This window comes from Dipodomys spectabilis, unplaced genomic scaffold, assembly GCF_019054845.1.
Source record: "Dipodomys spectabilis isolate Male_0828 unplaced genomic scaffold, ASM1905484v1 ptg000276l, whole genome shotgun sequence".
Lineage (NCBI taxonomy): Eukaryota > Metazoa > Chordata > Mammalia > Rodentia > Heteromyidae > Dipodomys > Dipodomys spectabilis.
The window spans coordinates 2,655,784-2,677,179 of record NW_024870953.1 but is presented as its reverse complement, the minus strand read 5'-3'; the positions used below and the strand labels follow the sequence as shown (position 1 = coordinate 2,677,179).

General features: G+C 36.3%; 1 non-coding gene across 1 annotated transcript; it reads left to right on the top strand.

The window, feature by feature from the left end:
• The first annotated feature begins 9,064 nt into the window (after positions 1–9,064).
• On the top strand, positions 9,065–9,168 carry LOC122126368. The gene has a single exon (XR_006150909.1). It is a non-coding gene; the product is annotated as a U6 spliceosomal RNA (small nuclear RNA).
• Positions 9,169–21,396: the final 12,228 nt, after the last annotated feature.

Genomic DNA, 21,396 nt, shown 5'->3' with positions numbered 1-21,396 from the left:
GTGGCTTTTACTCGGCAACTTCTTTTTAAAAACCTAGCATAAATGGTGCTGGTTGAATCCGGGAAGGGCTTAAAGTCAGGATAGGCAGTGGGATTCCTCTCATTTTTTTTCTTTGTTTTGTTTGTTTTTCCTTTTTTTTGCTCAGAGGAATACCACAGTTCTGATGACCTTTTGGGAACCGGTCTGTCTGCTGTAGTCAGAGTGCATCAATTCTACTGCTGGCCTCTGTATCCACCATGCTTCTACACATTGGTGAGTGAACTACTCTCTAAGGCTTCTCTGTTGCTCAGTCTCTCTCCAGATATGGTACCACACTGGAGAACCTGCTAAGCTTTTAACTGAAAGGCTGGTCACCTCTGGAGCCAAGGACACTTGACTTTGATTGCTTGGCCACTCCTCCTAGAGGGCTAAGTGGTAAGTTGGGGCGCCACTTCCATCTGATAAGCCCACCTTCACTCACTGATTTTTTTTCTCTCCTACGCCTTTAATGGAGAGCTGTGTGTCACTCCAGTGCTTTGAAACCACTCTGAAATGCCTCCTGCGCTCCCTGGAAAGACAGAGCACCTAATTTTTTATGCTCTTCTCAGCTTTAGACAATTTTTGCCTTTGCAATAGTAAATGGTCAGAAGTCTATTCACTTTCAGGTTCTCTTTTCTCTCTGCTAATCATGTCCAACTTTCTCTATCTTTCCATTTCTTTTCAAGAACTTTTTTGATTGTGCCCTAATGTGTGTGAAGCAGCCTGGGTCCCAGGGACTACCTCTAGGTTTCCTACCAATGGCTAGCCAAATTAGGCTTGATCTATTTGTTCAGGCTTTCTTGCATTTTTCAGAAATTCGACATCTTGAGTTTGCCATATTGACCTTAACCCTATCTGACCCATACCCTTCCACCAAGTTTACTACTACTCCATCATCTGTTCTAATGCACCTTGCTAACAAGTTGCTCTTTTCACAGACCCTGGTAACTGAGGCCCAACCATCTGATGTGCTTTGTTAGCAAAGATGTCTAAACATTATTGTAAAAAATTTTAGGTTTTGAGTTTTGCCTTTTTTGTTTTATGTAGTATATTCTAATGCTGAGCACGTGATTCTAAAATATTGGGCATATCAATGCTAAAATTCTCACATCTAATGAGTTTTGTCATTACAGAATATTTCTTGGTCAATTCTTGATAACCATCAGGTAAGCTCTAATTATTCTATTTGATCTCCTTGTTGTTTAATTGGAAATAATAAAGGGTTTTTGTGACAAAGATTGCAATTCAAAGTCAGCCTGGGTTGAAAAATCCCTAAGACTTCACTCCCAACTAAACTGCAAAGAGTCAGGCTGGAAGCATGGCTGAAGACTCTTAACTCTAAGCAGTCAAACACTGGAAGTGGCACTGTAACTCAAAGTGGTAGAGCACCAGCCTTGAGCAGAAGTGCTCAGGGACAGTGCCTAGACCTTGAGTTTAAATCTCTATGAATACTAAATAATACAAGTATCCTAGCAATGAGCACCTAGACTCAGCCAGTCTGGGGAACAAGGGACCATGGAGAGAAGTAAGAGGAGATGATGTAATATCAGCCACATTGTGCCTGCCCTTTCAAAATTAACCAGAGCCGGGAGGTCAATATATTAAGAAGCCTGCCCATCTAATGTCCATACTTGTCTACCTTTTAACTGGAAAACAATTTACATTCTTACCTGGAAAAGAATTTACATTCTTACCTTTGTTACCTGAATTCTCCTCTACCTAGTCACCAGATAGGGACATTTCTACCAACATTTTTCAGCCCCAAATCCTTCCCCTTGCCATTTATTTGCTCTCTAATATTTTTTCCAGACCCTCAATGCCTCATGAGACTTTCTCCAGACTTCATCCAAGAGACTTGTCTCCTCCAGACTTCATCTATGGACTCACGCCCACCAAGGGACAGCTGCAGCTCACTGCCTTCTCTGGGAGGGAACAAAATTCTAGCCTTTTACTCCTAATTTCCCACCCCTTGTTAGCAGGAAGTAGTCAGAGAGAATCCATACCCTATTTCATGATTACTAAAAGGCTGGAATGTAAGGTCTGCTCCTGGATGGCAAGCAGACTCTACCCTCCTTGCAGCAAAGTCTCTACCTAGTACCTGCATTACCTAGGCAACTGGCACACCTGGAAGAGGTCACATCTGAATTTGATGTCGTCATATCTTTTCCACCCATACCCTAGATAAGACCTAGCCCACGCGTAGATGCTTTCTTTCCCAGGTCTTGCCCAGGCCTTTCCCAGCTGTATGGAGGGACAACATGGCTTGGTGCCAGCTGAAATGATGAATAAACCTACCCCTTACCTGAATACCACGTGCATGGTGTGGTTCTTACTCAAACTCTCTTTACAAACCTAACAATCTGGGTGTTAATTCTGAATGTTTGCTCTATACCACCTAAACCACACCTTCACTTCTTCCTTTTACCACAAGTGAAGAATCTCTTAGGTTTATCTACTTGGGATAGCGTCGAATTGCAATTGTCAAATTTGAACCTACCTAGTACCTAGCTGTAAGTGACTGGTGCTCTGCTAGAACTCATTTCTTAAGAATAAATAGTCACAAAAAGAGGAGAAAACATATTTTTTCAATTACTTACGTGTTGTCAGATAAACCAAATCACTTGCTACTGGAAGAGAAAAAGAGAGAAGATAGGGATGAATATGGAGGAGAGACGCTCAAAGAAAGAAGAAGGGAAGGGAGGGTAAATGAGGGGAGAGGAGGGGAAGTATGAAGAGGAAAAGAGGGGGGAGCTGAGTAGAATTTTCTACTCCTCACTAAGGTATTGTTGAACAATCAGTGCCTTTATATAAAATATATAATATATAAAATACCAATTTACATGTAATAAAATACCAATTTACATGTATAAATTGGTATAAAATACCAATTTACATGTAATAACCTGTTAGTGTGCTTACTCCTGCACGAAGGAAGCCACAGTTAGGTTTCTGTTAGAGAGAAGGCAAAAGTACACAGTTTAAGTGATTCTCAGAAACAATAATTGATATGCCAGGAATGCTCCCTTACCCAAGCATTACTCTTGTTCCTTGCTCCAGTCTTCCTCTCAACAAGAATAGCAGAAACAGAAGAGGAAGGAGATATCTGAGTAACGATCATCTTTCTGTTTACGCTAATCAATTTACCCTCATCCTCTCAAACACTAAAGCCAAAGGAGACTTAACCTGAAGTAGTGGGGGAAATTGGAGGGGGGAAAGTTCATTCTAAATGTAAAAGAGTTTAAATAATTGCGACAGCATTCCAAATATTGAAATAAAACCTTTTCAATTATTAATAAAAAGTAATTGGAAATTTTTTGAAAATTTAGAAGACTACAGGGCTCACTACATAGTGGAATCTGCATAATTTAAACTGACTCCTGCTTCTATCATCAAAAAATTGAAAATCATCCCTAAACTTCCAATGCTAGGTAAATTACGCTCAATATTCACTTAAACTATGTGGATATAATGCAAAAGCATGACTTTAAATTTAGACTGTTTAAGTGATAAGTGATGGAAATTAATGATGGATAGCATAGTGTTGAGAGCATGGAAATTATTTTCCTTCCATCTTCAGTGTGTAGAGAAGAAAAAAGCTCTATTGGATGGTCCTGAAGGTCCAATTCTAAATTTAGGACAGAAGGTGAATAGTAAAGGAGACCTGTCTCAGCCATTCATAGATTAGAAATATAGAGAAATATCCTCATTTATGTAGTTCAAACATGGAAGTGAGGATGTGGCAAGCACAAAGCCCAATGCCAAAGGCAGAGATATTTAACAAAATACCATGAAGTTGAAATAAGTCTTAAATAAGGAGCTGGGCTTAAAGGGAGTAGGGCAGAAGAGTGGAGAAGGAAATGGTGGACTCATATACTCATATCACTCAATGTACATATGTGAGAATATAAGTAGGAAACTTGAAGGGATAGGTGGGGTTGGGGTAACGGAAGGAAGAAAATTGGAAAGATTGTCAATGATCCAGATGTATTGTAAGTTGAAATGTACATACCCTCTATTCCACACTGACATGATGAAGCAAAGCCCATTTGCACAACTAGCTAAAGAGTAAAAAATTTTTGGTTTTAATATTAAGAGACCAGAAGCATAAACATTTAGAGATAAATAAGAGGATATCATTGACATATTGTTGAGGCTTGTCCACTTTTCAATATACAAACTGTCAAGCCTGCTGAAAATGAAATTTTTATTTTGCCAATTCTTTTTACAAATTGCTTAAAATATAGAGAACCAAATTCCAGCATCCCTTCACTTTCAATAACAATGTTATAGACCTTTAGGTTTCTCAGTTGTTTTTAAATTTCTTAATGTAATGCATTGGAACTAATTTCTTTCCACATTTAAATTTAAATTTTAAATCACTAAAGTCTTTTTAAATCCTCTCACTCAGGCACAGGTATGGATAGATAACTGATGTGTGCAGAATCAGAATTATTCAAAAGGCTGTAAATGGATACTTACCTAGTTTTTTCTCTGCTGTATCATAGAATACAGACTGTTCTAATTGGAAAAAGTTAGCCGTCCCGGGTTTTCTGCATATAAACACTCCATCAACAGTTTGTTATTAGAGGAGTATTCAAGTTTAGCTATATGTTGATTAGATAATGACTGAGAATGACAGAAAGGTGAGGGAAAACCATTTACACTTCAGTGAGGTGCTGACTTGTGTTTCACAAAGTGTTATGAAAGCTCTCCATGAGGAATCTAGAAGCTGCATTTCTAAAAAGTCCTTGGGTTGTTACACTTTCTGATGATGTATCAATTCAAGTACTTCTCGTTGGAGTTCCAAACTATTCAATGATGCTGAATTAGTTCTTTGTTACATTTTGCAGACCGGTCTTGGTGATGAAATGTGTGCTTTTCAATATTGCTCTCCCAATCCCATTCACAAAACGCAGACAAAAACTATGTGAAAAAGTTGTATTTGTTGACAGTGCATATGCTTTTATTTTTATTACAAACATAGAATATAGTAAAAATTTTCATAGCAATTACACTGCACTAGGTTGTGGGCAGATTCTAATGTTAGTAATATACTGTGTTCACGTGGAGAATTTGAGTATCCAAAGTTTTAATATGTCTGTGGTCCTAAAAGCAATACCTTACTGATATTGAGTGACAAATACAACTTCTTATAAGTACAGAAGTTTTCCTTGTATCTTTTTAATATACAGATGGGTTACAGTTACATAAGTAAAGTAATGAGTACACTTCTTTTTTTTTTCTTTATTGTCGGTCGTGGGGCTTGGACTCTGGGCCTCAGTGCTGTCCCTCAGCTCTTCAGCTCAAGGCTAGTGCTCTACTACTTGAGCTACAGCACCACTTCCGGTTTTCTGGTGGTTTATTGGAGATAAGAGTTTCACGGACGTTCTTGCCCGGGCTGGCTTTGAACTGCGACCCTCAGATCTCAGCCTCCTGAGTAGCTAGGATTACAGGCTTGAGCCACCGGCGCCTGGAATAAGTAAATTTCTAATTGAGCATTTTTACCCCCTCCTTTGTTTTCCCCTTACTATCCCTTCTCTTCAGAACACCCCAACTCATCCCTCCACTCCCTCTCTGATAAAGTGTCTTGTACATCTCATTGTTACAAGGAGTCAAATTGTATCCTTTCCTTGTATCTTAAATGAAGAAATGCTAGCTTGATTTATACTGATTCTACTTGTGTAGACACACCTAAAATCACTCGCTAAGTCCAAGAGCATATAAATGAAATGCACATCATTTATTGTCCGTTGGTATAGTTGTGTTCTACACATTTATTGACAGGTTACAAATTATTCTCAAACTTAACTACATTAAAAATATTTTCTTCATTTCTTATTTCCTTGGCCAGGAAATCAGCAAGACCTCAGTCAGCATTTCTCTCATAGGAGTTTTCACACAGGTTGGTGAAAAGTTGACCTGAGCTCCAGTCTTCTGAGGACTCACTCATCTGCTGAGGAATTGATGCTGGCTGTTGGAAAAGAGTTCAAGGAAGGATGCCTTAAAGTCTTAATATTTTATTCTTTACTTGGTAAAGAATAAAATATTACCTCCTGCTAGTTTGGTTGTTGAGAGTGTCTTTAAGAGCAAGCATTCCGTGGGGAGCAGGGAGACACCATATGATTTTTACATACTGAGATTTCTGAGTGACTTGATATCACTTGTACTGCATTTTGCAATTCGAATCTACCAGAACCTACCAGTTTTAAGAGATAAGAGGAGTGGTAAAGGAACTCTTAGAGACAAATGTATCTTCAACATAATTTGTTCCAAGCATTCCATCTAAGGCATATTCGACAAATAGTGAAACTTGTGTTGCCTGTAACTATGAATCTTTCTTTATGTGTGCATGTATACATATGTTTACATATGTGTGTATTTCTGTGTATAGTAACATACATGTGTACATATATAAGGGCAAATGCAGACATATATGCATATATAAATATATGTACAAGAATATATATATATATATATATATATATATATATATAAAGTGTTCAGTGATTTAAACTATAGTTCCCAGCACATTGTCATTCTCACAAAGTGTACATGATAAACTGCTCTGAGGATCTGTGCTCTATGATGGGCATCCTTTGTACTCACTTCCCCCATTACCTTGTTTTTCATCCCTGTGAACAACTTTGGTCTACTTTCCATAGGATAGCTTTGTTTTCATTACATGTAGTTACTTTTGCAGTCTCAATTCTCTAATAACGCTGCTTCAGCCTAGGGCTAAGATTTTAGGTGTGGACATTTAATATCCCTCCTGATTCAGACTGTACTTGATGTTTTTTTAAAATAAATATTTTGTTCTTCAAAGAAAAAGGTTGTTTGTCAAAGAAAAAGAACTTTTAGGTCACAAGTTAAAATATCTTATCCATCCCAATGATTCTTATGAGATAAAATTTGTAATAGTATTAAAAATGAACAGGAATTCCAGATCTGTTGTTTTGCCATTTAGAATGGCAAAGAATAACATCACATCACTCTTATAATTCTTAAAGAATGCAAGGGAAACTGTTGGTCCCTATCATGTTCCCACAAATTCAGTAGATCCTGAAGGATAATAGTAGACAGCAGAGATTCTAAGTAGCAGACATGGAGAATGAAAGAGAAAGAGAGGAATGAGAGATTGTGAAAGAGAGAGAAAAATATCATAATACTGAAAGTACATAACAGATAAACAAGAGATGTATGAGAATATTCATACTGCTATCTTTAGATTCTACATGTATATTTGAAAGTATTTCATGTATGATAACCCATCAATATAAAATATAAAATGATTTTGATAAAAAAATAAAAATGATGCAGAAGATATTATAAATGCAAAAACAACCTTCACAGAAGCAAACTCTAAGAAATATTTCAAAACTTTGAAAAGGATAAAGTGGCTGAAAGTAGAATAAATTTAGAAGTATAACAATTCAAAAAAATATAAAAGATATCCATATATTTCAGTATATAACCCAAAGCAGAAAGCAAATGTTGTTTAGATGATTTTTTTAAAACACAATCTCTCAGGTGCTGTGAAGGTGGCTCAGTGGTACAGTGCTTGCCTTGCATGCATGAGGCCCTGGGTTTGATTCCTCAGCACCATGTAAGTAGAAAAAGACAGAAGTGGTGCTGTGGCTCAAGTGGTAGCGCTCGCCTTGAGCTCAGGGACAGCACTCAGGCCCCAGTGTTCAAGCCCCATGACCAACAAAATCAAAATAAAAAACAAACCAAAACAAAACACCGTTTCTCACTTTTGTGGACTCAATTCTGTAATGACGCTGCTTCAGCTTAGGGCTAAGATTTTATGTGTGGATATTTAATATCCCTCCTGATTTAGACTGTACTTGATATTTTTTTAAATAAATATTTTATTCTTCATTTTCTTTTTTGTAAATTCACATGCACCTATAAAAAATGATTTGGCCATCCCAGTAACCTTCTCAAAGTACCCCCTGATGACGACTTACAAAGAGTTGTATTATATTAAAAGGGAAACAATGCTACAAGTAAGAAAAACAATATTTAAATATTAATGATTAATAAAATTAAAAAACCATACAGTTACCAGTGTTTTCAGTATTTGAAGTGTACTACATAGCAGATTTTACTATTTTCTCATATTCCTGTACATTTAAAACTGGATAAGATTATGATGTTTAACAAGAGTTTTATAGGCTATAAGTAGTCTTTAAAGTTATCCACTAGGATTATTTTATATGACTCATCTCAGCATTTGTATATGGCTTATATCACCATTTGTTCCTCACTAACATATAAAGTAAGGAAGCCCTAAATTTAACAGAAACTGTGTAATTAACAAAGTCTTAACTCTTCACTCTGCTTCTTTACACAAATACTTTGCAACTTCTCATTAGTAATATTTCTTTTTTTGTTTGTTTGTTTGTTTTTCTTTTTGTTTGGTCCAGTCGTGGGGCCTGAACTCTGGGCCTGGGCGCTGTCCCTCAGCTCTTCAGCTCAAGGCTAGCATTCTACCACTTGAGCCACAGTGCCACTTCTGGCTTTTTTCTTTTTGCTTATGTGGTGCTGAGGAATCGAACCCAGGGCCTCATGCATGCAAGGCAAGTGCTGTACCACTGAGACCACTTTCCCAGCCCTCATTAGTAATATTTCTATAAACTGAAATGGACATACTTAGTTGCATATGTCTGCTACTATAAATCTTAAATACTTTATAGAAAAGTTTTATGACCTGCCAAACAGTCCTAATTTTGGCATATATAAGCAAATTCCCAAAATTAGATACTCTAAAACATTAAAACTTTTTAACAAACCTTAACACTTGCTGCAGTGTTCATTGTGACAGGTGCCTTGTATAGAATAATTGAATTCCTCCTCCTACACATCTCTTGAACAACAAATATCTGGAATTATTTTGTTTTTGACATGTGAATCTTGACTATTCTTAAATGTGTGCTTATGTAAGAAATACATGGTTCTAAAATTTCACAAGAATTCTTTTGAATTTATTTCTTTTGAATTGTCTAGTTTAAGAAAATCAGTTCCAATTTACATATAAAAATGTACTGTGCTCAATTCAGCAGCACATAAAAAAATGGAACAATACAGAGAAGATTAGCATGGCCTCTGCACAAGGTCGACATGCAAATTCGTGAAGCTTTTCATATTTTTACAACATCAGACGCTGGAGAGGATGTGGCCACAAGGGGACCCTATGGCACTCTTGGTGGGAGTGTAAACTTGTTCTACCATTTTGGAAAGCAGTATGGAGGCTCCTCAAAAGACTCCATATAAAGCTCCTCTATGACCCAGCAATCCCACTTTTGGGGATTTACAAACAAGACGATACTAAAACTACCAGCACAACTATGTTTACTGCAGCATTATTTACCATAGCTAAGATATGGAGCTCACCCCGATGGCCCTCCGTAAATGAATGGATCATGAAAATGTGGTATATATACGCAATGGAATTCTATGCCTCCATCAGAAAGAAGGACATCGCCCAATTTGTTAGGAATTGGAACGACTTGGAAAAAAAAATTAAGTGAAGTAAGTCAAGTCCAAAGAAACATAGGTCCCATGGTTTCCCTTATTTTCAATACCTAATATATGTCTGGGATAAGCAGAAAAGATCAAAAGCTATGTGCATATGACCAGATAAGATGCTATTAAGGGAAATGAACCCCAAGATAGCGACACAAGTGTTTTTATTTTCTTTCTTGCTCTTGTTTCTATCATACTTAAAATGTGAGATGTGATTTTACTGTTTCTCTTTATGTTCCTCCCCCTCACGCTATAACCCCTGTTTTCACTGTATTTGAAGTTGGTACACCTACATCCTGTGTATACGTTTCTCTAATTTGGTGAGAGGAAGGGAAATACAAAATGCTTAAATAGGGTTACAGGTTGACCCATTGTAACAATGAGATGTACAAGACACTCTGTTAAAAAATGAACTTAGCAATTTAGGCAGGGGAAGGGGGAGGGTAGTGTATTGTGGAGTTTGGAGGGAAAGGATGGTGGGGGAAAACAAAGGAGTAGGTAACAATGCTTGTTAGGAAATGTATTCATTATTTGCTCATGCAAATGTCCTCTGTACAGTATTTTTACAATAAAAAGTATAAAAATGTTCTTAGATGGAAGAGTTTATTTTCTCTATTTTACCCATATAATATCGTTAACAAAGAAATTAATGCAGAACACTGATATGAAGGTATTTTGAATAAATGTGCTGCTTGTGGAACTAAGTTATCTCAGAACAGCCACAAGGCACCACTGGGATGCAGAAGCTTGCTATGTTTTGAGGCTAAGAGCAGGGCTAGGTCTCATCCCTTTTACTACCAGCATTGATAACACACTCAGATTTACATTTACTTTGCCCTGATTGGCTTCCAACAGTTATCCACAGATCTCAGGCTCCTGAGTAGATATCCCAAGTAGATAGGATTACAGGTGTGGCAAGCCAGCACAAGGGTTTCAGAATAAATTTAAAAGTAGAAGAAAATTTACTTCATCTTCTTTTGAAGCATTTTGGAGTGATTATATGTGAATTTATTTCGTTTTGGGATTCTTAAATGACATTATGTGAGGGTATTTAAAAGTTTTAGTAATTTTTTAAAAAAGGATACTGGAGCTGTGGGACAGAAGACCCCTTTTAAAACCAAGAGTCCAGAGTCATTTTTGGAAAACAAGGTAAAATAGATAAAATAATTATTTTTTTTAAAAAATCATAAAAACAGGTTTGCAAGTGTGGAGACTGCATCTGTCAGAGATAGTTACAAGACTAAGCCTTTTGTGTCTGTTTACAAAAATATCCCGTTAGTAAAAAAAAAAAAAAAAGTAATTTTGGTAAATTGTCCTGGGCTATTGTCTAAACAGTCTTAAAATCCAAGGGTCCAAAGCCTGCCAAGCCTATGCAATGTATCCTTAAGCAGTCTGTGTAGGAATTTGCAGCCCAGCATGAGGTGAGACACTCCCTTGGACCCACTGAGAGATTCTGCTGCTGCTGCTGCTGCACACCCTAATGGGTAAAGTTTAAAGACAGCCTGACAGTCACCTGGAGGAAATCTACATTGTCACATAGACCACCCCCACCATGGTAAAAGAAGACTGACCTCTTGCCTGGTTCCATCACCTGAGACTGCATGCCAGTTGAAAACTCAGTTCTTGTGGGACCTTCATTTTGGTGAAATCCAAAAACCCTCTCTATTCCCACAGTGGATATTGGGGGCAAAGATATCACTGTCTTGGTTGCCTCAGGCACTTCAGTGCATAGTGACTGGAAATCCACTCTATAGTCACAGCCTTGTTTGGCTCTGGTTTGGTAATAATCTGAGTGTGTTATCAATGCTGGTAGTAAAAGGAATGAGATCCAGCCCTGCTCTTAGCCTCAAAACATAGCAAGCTTCTGCATCCCAGTGGTGCCTTGTGGCTGTTCTGAGATAACTTAGTTCCACAAGCAACAGGAAAAAATGGTCAGTGTTAAACTCTAGCCAAAAACAAGCTCAAGGAATTGTAAAAAAGAGGAGGGTAATAAAGAAAGCTTTAGAAACAACTGGGAAAAATTGGTATCCTCTGGATTAAAAAAAATGTACGGGCCTTTCGTACAGTTAATTTTGTTACTCATAATTGGATCTTGTAAAAAGAGATCAGGGCAGTCCATTTTTGGTTCTGAGATCCCAATAGCAAACTGTAAATATAAAAGACTGTACCAATTAGGGGACCAAGATTGGTCCCCGATGCTCTAGAAGAGGAGGGAATGAAGAGCTAAAGTGACTCCATTTTAAGATTAACCCCACCAACTTGTAGCTTTGCTGCCCTCAGAATAACCCTGAATGAGGAACAGTTCTCAAAAAAAAAGCAGGTTACCATCAACCCTGCCCACCCTTAAGGAACAGAACAGTTGCCTAATTGTTCCATCATAAAAAGTTAAGTGGGATCAACCCACTGAACTTGTGAACTTGCTTGTGTGGAAATCTCCTGAACTTGTGAACTTGCTTGTGTGGAAACCCCCTAGACTTGTTTGTTTGATACCATAAAAGCTGTGCTACTTTTGTGCTTGGGGCCTCTTAGAGTCACCGGTTACAGAGTGCGTGGAGGACCAAGCTCAAGCTTTTAATAAACATCCTTGCTGTTTGCATTGATTGTGATCTCTGGTGGTCTGTGAGGGGGCAACTGAAATCGGGTACTTCATTTCCACTGGAATTTCTTGAATGTCTTCACACTTTTTAAGGAATATTTTCTTATGTATAAAGTATGTAGCTACAGGATTTTATTTATTTCCTGTTATCAATTTTTATACTTTTTATTTAACCTTTTCTACAATCTTGTTATTGCCTCTTGTTGCTAAAACCTCATGAGTTTCTCACTATTTGAAAGACCTATTTTGTTCTCTGGGTAAATTTCCATTTTATTTGATTTCTGAGCTGCCCAAATAATACTTTTTAAAGTTCATGACATATACTTCTGGCTGCTTTGTCATGTACACTTTTCCATTACAGTCACAGTCCTGTTTGAATTGTGGTAATAAAATACTTGTGGCTGGATAAATGATGAAACAAAGAAGGATATTCAGCTCACTTCATGGTGAATATATAGTCCAAACCACATGGTTCTATCAAGGTAGGTGGCAAAAATAGGGATCAGCCATGTTCACAAAAGGGAAATGGGCTGGGCACCAGTAGCTTATTCCTGTAAATCTAGCCCTGTGAGAAGCTGAAATCCATAAGATCACATTTCAAGGCTCGCCTGCACAAATTTTTGCTTGCTTTTTAATCTTGTGCATCATTTTAGTAATTTAACAAATGTTCTGACAGGAAGGAGGCAAGAAGGAAATTAAAATTTAATGGACTGCATTTTAAGGTATGGTTCCATTAACAAGTTTCTTTTGTTATTGTTTGTATTGCTTTTTAATTATCTTTAATAGTTGTACAAAGGAGTTCCATTTAACAAAGCAGTTTATGGATACAATAAATTTTTGATCAGTGTCACAGCTTTGAACATTCTCACTCATCCCTTCACTACTCACTCCTTCCCTTACTCTTCTTAATTTATGAGGATATATAGTGGAAACTTGACTGTCTTCTCCCCCTCTTCTCCTCTTCATTAGTAGAACCTCTTCTTCTCACTTCCCCTCCCCACCCACTTGAGTATCATTTCCTGGCATTTATTTTGTTGAAATTTAAATTAGCCTTTCAAAGGAACTGTATTTTTTGAGAACTCTCATGAATCTAGCATACATGTAGAATTTTTATATATATTTCTGATTTATGAAAACAAAATTATCATTTGTACTATCTTCTATCATAGACAAAGAAAAAAGTTACTGTTTTGTATGGTGATGTCCTTGCAACAATTTTTTCTTTTCTTTTTTGGGTACAATTTTTATTGTAAAAATGCTGTACAGAAGGATTACAGTTACATAAGCAAAGTAAGTACATTTCTTATTGATCATTGTTGCCTCCTCCTTTGTTTTCCCCCTATCATCCCTTTCATCCCACCTGCACAACTTATACTGACCCCCTCCAGGCTGAAGTCGTAAAATTCGTTTTCATCATAGTGTTTTGTACATCTCATTGTTACAAGAGATCAACCTGTATCCTTATTTAACCATTAGGAACACAAATATCTTTTTTACTTTCTAATATATTGTAATGTGCCATGTGATTTTTTGTTGTTGCTTTGTATGTTCCTTCCCCATGTTATACTTCCTATTTTCACTCTATTTGATGTCAGTGTCCTGCATCTTGTATATATGCTTCTCTAATTCAGGGAGGGGAAGAGAAAATACAACATTTTTTATCTTTTGTAATTTTTCATGTGCTTGTTTAAGTTTATATTTTTAAGGTTTTTAAAATTTTAATTGTAAAAGGGATGTACAGAGGAGTTACAGTTACATGAGTAAGGTAATGGGTGTATTCCTTTTTTTTTTTTTACTTTTTTATTGTAAAGTTACTATAGAGAGGGATTACAGTTACATGAATAAGGTAATGAGTACACTTCATATTGATCATTGTTGTCCTCTCCTTTGTTTTCCCCTGCTATCCTTTCTCGCCCCACCTCCCCAACTCCTCTCTCCCCCAATACCAAAGTTGTAAAGTTTGTTTTCAACATAGTGTCTTGTACATCCCATTGTTGCAATAGGTCAACCTGTCTCCTTGTTTCAGCATTTTGTTATTTCCCTTCCCCTTCCCAAATTAGAAAGATGTATTTACAAGAAACAGGGCACTGGAATCAAATACGAGTTATATCATGGGGGAAGAACATACAAAAGGAACAAAAAAATCACATAATACATTGTAAGTACATTAAAATCAACCGCAACAAAGATGAAAACCTCTTGTGTCTCAATTATGGCAACTCTTTTGTTTAACTATTTAAAGATAAAAATATTTTTAAAAAGTCAGAATCATAGCCAGGTGCCAGTGGCTCACGTATGTAATCCTAGCTACTCAGGAGGCTGAGATCTGAAGATCACTGTTCAATGCCAGCCTTGGCAGGAACATCCATGAGACTCTTATCTCCAATTAATCACCAGAAAATCAGAAGTGGTGCTGTGACTCAAGTGGTAGAGTCCTTGCCTTGAGCTAAGTGCTCAGGGACAACACCCAGGTCCAGAGTTCAAACCCTATGAACAACAACATCAGCAATGACAACAAAGAAGAATCATGATACTTGCAAATAATAGGAACTTAAACATGTATAACCTGTCACACAATAATGAAAACTTTGCATTATACTGTTTAATATTTTTACACACATACACGCACACATACACACACACACACACACACACACACACACACACACACACACACATGGTTCTACGTGTAACCCAAAAGCTAATCAAATACCTTAAACATTAATTATTGTTGAGGTTCATTTTAACTCAGATATCATTTATACAAAAACAGCTGTGCCTTTCAAATTCTAATGAAAATATTTTTGAGGAATAAATACTACAAAAGGCTTTCATGTATTCCTGATTATTAATGTCCTTATTAAACTACTTAAATGTGACAAGTTAAAACTTTTTATAATATTTCCTTCATTTTTTATTTACCATAGAAAATGACTTTAAAATAATGATTTTTAAAGTACAGTATTTAATGTTCTCTCTTTAATTGTGATAAGAACACAACATAAAATCTATTCTCAGCATTTTTTTTCAATGTGCAGTATCATATTGTACATTAGAAGCAAAATATTAGACCACTGGTTTCTGGAACTTTTTATCTTATGTAACTTAAACTTCATTCTCCTTTCTCAACTTTGTTTGACTTGTGTCTAAAAATATCTGTATGTAACTTAACCTTTTCTTGCTTTAATTATTACTTACTTGCTATATAGGAGGAAGTAGAGAAGTTTGGAGCCATTCCTGTGCTTTTTAAACTTCTGTCTGTAACTTGATCTTTGAGAAGATAGAATGACAAAGTATTTAAAGAGAGTGCATTTTTATGAAAACATTCTTCGGATTTTTAAAACTTTCTTCCCCTAGTTTTGAGTTTTATGTTTTCTTTTTGCTATTACTGGGGTTTGAACTTAGCGCTATATATTCATTTGGTTTGCTTATTTGACTGATACTTCATCCCCTGATCTATACCTCCAGCATAGATTTTGTTGGTTGTTTTGGAGATGGAGAACTGAAAGATGTGTCATCAGGGTCTCAAATAGCAATCCTCTCAGTTGTAGCATCTAAGAAGGGATTATGATATGAACTACAAGTGACTCTCCAAATTTTCGATTTTGTGCTCAGGTAAATTTAATAATGTCCAGTTTCGAAGCATATGTTTATTTAAAAAGATGCTGTTTTTGAATTGACAGATGAAATTATATTCCATAAAATGTTCTATTGGGAATGTCTGTTTCATATTAATTGTATTAACTCTGTCTACTTTTAACATTTCCGACATTTTATTTCCTTGGGAAAAAGTTGATTAAAAAGTAACTTGAAATTAACAGCATTCTTAACCTGGTCCCAAAGCCTTAATCAGACTAGATGTGTATGTCCTTGGCTATACTATGGGCACTAATGTTGACAGAACCTTTTTTTCTGAAACAGAAGATAGATCTATATGATCCATCTTCAACATTTTCTTGATGCCTTTCCCCCCAGTCCCATCAAGCACAATATTTGAAGCAAAAGAATCCTTGCTCTGGGGTTATCCCCTGGGCCAACTGGATAAAATGAGCAACAAAGGCAAAGCTGATTGGTGACACTGTTGAGGTTTGGAAAGAAGGCAATCTTGGATGATAAAATTTGACAAATGCAAGAGACTAGTCTAGGAAGAAGACTTCAAAGGAACATTATCCCACTTCTCAGGAAACAGGCCAAGTCCACGTCCACTGATACAATTATGTCATCTGCTGGATTAATAAATGATTGCATTGAAGATAGGTGTTAATTTATAAACCTGGTCTTCAACCAGAGTGCCAAGAACAAGGAAATCTGTATCTCTTCAACAATTTTTTCTGGGAAGGTTGGATATCCATTTGATAAAAAAATAAAATTTGATCCTATCACCTATCATAAACACAAGTCAACTCAAAATAAAAACTAACCAAACACAAAACCTGTAAACTCTTAGAAAAAAGCCACATGGAGGAAAAGCTCATTATCATCAATGCTGACAGTGATTTCTTTTGTATGACACTTAAAGCAGAGACAAAAGCAAAATAGTCAGGTGAGACTAAGTCGAACTAATGTAACTTCTGCACACCTAAGCCAGCAATCAACATGAAAAATACGACTTACGCAATGAAAAAAATATGTATAATTATTTAACACATAATATATATTCATGTTCAAAACACATAAACAACTCCTACAACCCAATAGCAAAAAGAATGAAATAATTTGATTAAAAATTACAGATAATACATTTGAACATAATTTCTTACAAGGAGACATTCAAATGCACATTACATATGCAAAACTATTCCTACCATCACTAATCAACATATTAACAAGAATGGGGTTGGGTTTGCAAAATTAAATTTGCAAAAGGTAATTCAATCAAGTGCATGAAAGCATAATATTGGGAAATGTTAGGATGTTACATTAGAAAAGCAGTATAAAAATCATGAAACATGATAAAGCATTTGTAAAAAAAAACTATAAAGTACATGCATAGACAATAAATATACATGAATTTTCTAGGAAAATGGTTGCTTTCTTCTTTCTTCTTAAAAATAGTGTTCAATATATTGAATCTATGTCAGGTGTAATAAAAACTGAAACACTGAATTTTAAAGAGTAAGAATTTTAAGTGGATAAGTATTAATGAGAGACAAATTAATCAAGAAAATTAACGAGGAAATTAAAAACAATGCACACAGATCCTTGTGGTGTCAACGTGAAAATTCTGTACCATTCTGTGTACTTTCTAGAAATGTCATAGTTGGCCCATATTTTGTAGGTAATCACTAGATTTTTTTTTTATTAATTCTGTTTAGCACCAAGAAAACATCCTTATTGTCCAAGAGGTCCAGGACCTAGACTGAAGTAAAGTCTTAGTATACATCACTTGTTTTAATAAATAAGCAAAACAATGAGCAATTTTTCCTCAATAATTTGAGATTAATAATCTATATTCAAGTCATTGTGAGGGGAAGGGCTTTAGTCAAGAGACTTTAGACTTTCTTTAAGGCTTCTTTGTTGAAGAATCTTAAGAAAAATAGTTGAACATAGATGCCATTAAGAAACACCTGAAGCAGACACCCTGAAAACATTACAGAAAGGAATAGGACAAACTCTAGGCCTCCTTGGCACAAGCCAAAGAATTTTCTTAGTAAAGACCCAGAAACACAACAAGTCAATGAAAAATTGAACAAGTGAGATTGTATTAAATTGCAGAGTTTTTGTATGGCAAAGGACATAGTTAGCAAGATCAATAGAAAGCCAATGGACTAGGAGAAGATCTTCACTTTCCATACAACAGACAAGGGTCTAATATCTAAAATATACTTGGAACTCAAAAATTTAAATCCCCTCAAAACAAATCCTCAAAGAAACAACCACCACAGTAATAAGTGGGCAAATACTTAAAGAGAGACTTATCTGAAGAAGAAATAAGAATAGCCAATAGACACATGAAAAAATGCTAAATTTCTCTGGCCATAGAAGAAATGCAAATCTAAACAAAATTGAGATTCCACCTCATCCCAGTTAAAATGACTATAATCAAAAATCTCCTAACAACAGATGCTGGAGGGGATGTGGCCAAAAGGGAGCCCTACTGCATTGTTGGTGGGAGTGTAAAGTTGTTCAACCAAGTTGGAAAGTAGTATGGAGTTTCCTCAAAAGACTACACATAGAGCTCCCTTATGATCAGCAATCCCACTCTTGGGCATTTACTCAAATGATCACAAACAAGGCCATACTAAATCTACCATCACAACTATATTTATCACAACATTATTAACCATAGCTAAGATATGGAACCAACACAGATGCCCCTCAGTAGATGAATGGATCAAGAAAATGTGGTATATATATATATATATATATATATATATATATATATATATATATACAATGGAATTCTATGCTTCCATCAGAAAGAATGACACTGGAAAAAAAAGACTTAGAAAAAAAGCATAGTAAGTGAAATTAGCCAGGCCCAAAAAAATATAGAATCCCTTAACATTATTCTCGGTGCTCTTTAGAAAGCAAATATATTTCTGTTCCTGAATAAAACAGAGAATTAAAGATTTAGATAAATTACACTGACTGCTGCCAGTGGTGTCTCCTCCAGTGAATGTAAAAATACATTTAGCATGAAAACTAGGACCAGATGTTACCTTAACAATCATCTTTCAAGTGTATCCAGTGAGCTGCCCTGCTCCCCAATGCTCTTTTGACTTCTCATAATGAAGATGGTTTTCTTATGTCTATGAAAACATAGAAAAGGTGTGACTGGCAGTGGTGATTTAAGACATATTCGTGTTATGAACTTCCTTTGTGAAATTGGATAGCAATTCACCAACATACAAAGAAGCTGGAGAATCCTGCAGTAGTAGATTTCTTCTCTTCACCCTGTCGCACAGAGATAGGGGAATTTTCTTGCCATGTATTAAGCAAGAGGAAAACAAGGGACATAAAGAGTGCTTGTGATTCCATTCTACTCCATTTAAAATAAGCAACGAGGCAGAGAAGTCTAGGGGGAACACAAGCTCTGGTGACAGGATTTCATCTATAGTTGAAGTGTTAAGGAACCACTCCACTGGGAAGAGTGTCATTCTACAGGACAGACCTGAGGGTCTAATTGATGACTTCATCCTGTCAAGTCAGCCCAGACAAATGGAATTAAAGTGTTTTCACTGATAGAATCCAAATAGTGCAGGTTCACAAGATAGCACCCTTCCAGGACTCAAGCATCAACCAACACAGATAAAAGAGCTTTGAACCAATCGAATACTACATAGGTGAAGGATTCTGTGTGGACACAATTAATATGGATTTGCTTTCTGAATCAAATTTGCCTCCCTTATATAGTAAACAAAAATATGCTGTCAATTTTAAAATAAGGGGAAAATCTTTTTTAATGAACCACGTTTGTGACATAATCAGGCTAAAATGTGAGTTATAATAGGAGTTTGACTTCAGAAATATCCATGATTTAATGTCTCATCCAAGAATTTAACATAAAATTATGTTGAATTCGATGTGTGCTTCCTTGTTGCTCTTTGAATCTTCTCCACCTTCTCATTTAGAATCTGCTGATATCAACTTCTTCGCAATCTTCCAGATATTTTCTTCAGACTAAAATATGTTTCCTACCCTCTGGTTCAAGTGTCCATTTCTTGTAAGTGGTCACCCTAGATTACTCTAGAAATCTAGAGTTACTTCTCTTCAGGAAACCTTGGCTGGGACATCCTTCCAGAACCAAGAATGTCCTGCTGCCTATCACCCATGTCCTTCATGACTAAAACCAATAACAATGGTTTCCTCCCATCACCTCAAAATTAATTGTGTGATGATGAGTGAATGAATGAAGTGCTGATTGAAAATAATTCTTCTTCCAAGTCCTTTCAAAAGTGTTCATTCAGGGCTGGGAAGGGGGCTCAGTGGTAGGTTGCTTGACTTGCATGCCTGAGGCCTTGGGTTCGATTCATCAGCACTACATAAGCAAAAAGAAAAAACCCGGAAGTGGCGCTGTGGCTCAAATGGTAGAGTGATAGCCTTGAGCTGAAGAGCTGAGGGACAGCGCCCAGACCCGGAGTTCAGCCCCCACTACCAGACCGAAAAAAGAAGTGTTCATTCAAAGTAAGAAGGAATGTATACATTTTTCTTTAAAACAAAAATTACAGCCATTGTTTTCTTCAGCACCTCATGAATACAGCACTGAAGGAATCTGCTGAGGTTAAATCAATAATTTTGGTGTCACACACACCTGGTGTCCCAGTGACCAGGCTATGTGTTAAAAAAATATCTACATTGTGTGTCAGCAATTAAAGTTGAAAACCGCAGAAGGGACTGTAATTCAGGGGAAGAATTTAGATTTCCTAAAATAGTGAAATTTCACATGCAGAAAACAAAAACAGATTTTAAAAACTCCCCAAGAGCAGCAAGCATAGGATATGTGATGGGGGAGGAGAGAAGGATTTTACTAAAATTCTATCCAGAAGTGACTACATAATGTCACACAATGAACAAGTCTTCACACATCAATACATTCAGAAGTCTGTACCCCCATCTATGATGTGGCTCAGGACTTACATTGCTTTGCCATTACTATTGCACTGAAAGTGCATTCCTTTTACTGCCTTTTAGGTATGCAGGAGAACAACTTAACTTCCTTATTACTTCCACCCTGGAGGAGCATTTAGAAGAAACATTGAGAAGCTATTCATTGATCTACTTAGTTTTGAATTTACTGTGTGGTTTTGTTGGCAAAAGTGAACATACTTTTATACAAAAATGTATGAACCCCTAGGAAAATGAAAACCACCTTTTTGCCGCCTATCAGCACTCTGACCACTAGTTGTCATGTGCCCACAGGATGGCTAATGTTATTTAAAAGACTCAAATATTTAGATAATACAATTTTCTCTACTTTAACATTATCCAGTGGCTTTCTGACGAGCATTATGTTCTATTTTTCTTCCTTGTTTACTCTTCTTGTTCCTTTAATGGCAAGCCCTTTTTTGCCACATACCTCCAGAGCAAGGCTTTTGCCAAGACAGAGATTTTTTTTTTTTGCCTTTGCTCTTATCCTCAATTTGGATTTTCTCTCCAACATAGGTTGGCTTATCTCCCTTCATTTCCCAACTTAACTAGCACTTCTTCTGGGAGTCCCTTTATTGAATTTTTTTTCTGAATATGGAACCATCCATTTTAGTCTCATGTAGGATTATCCAATTTAATTTCTATCATTAAAAGTTTTTTTCCTCAAA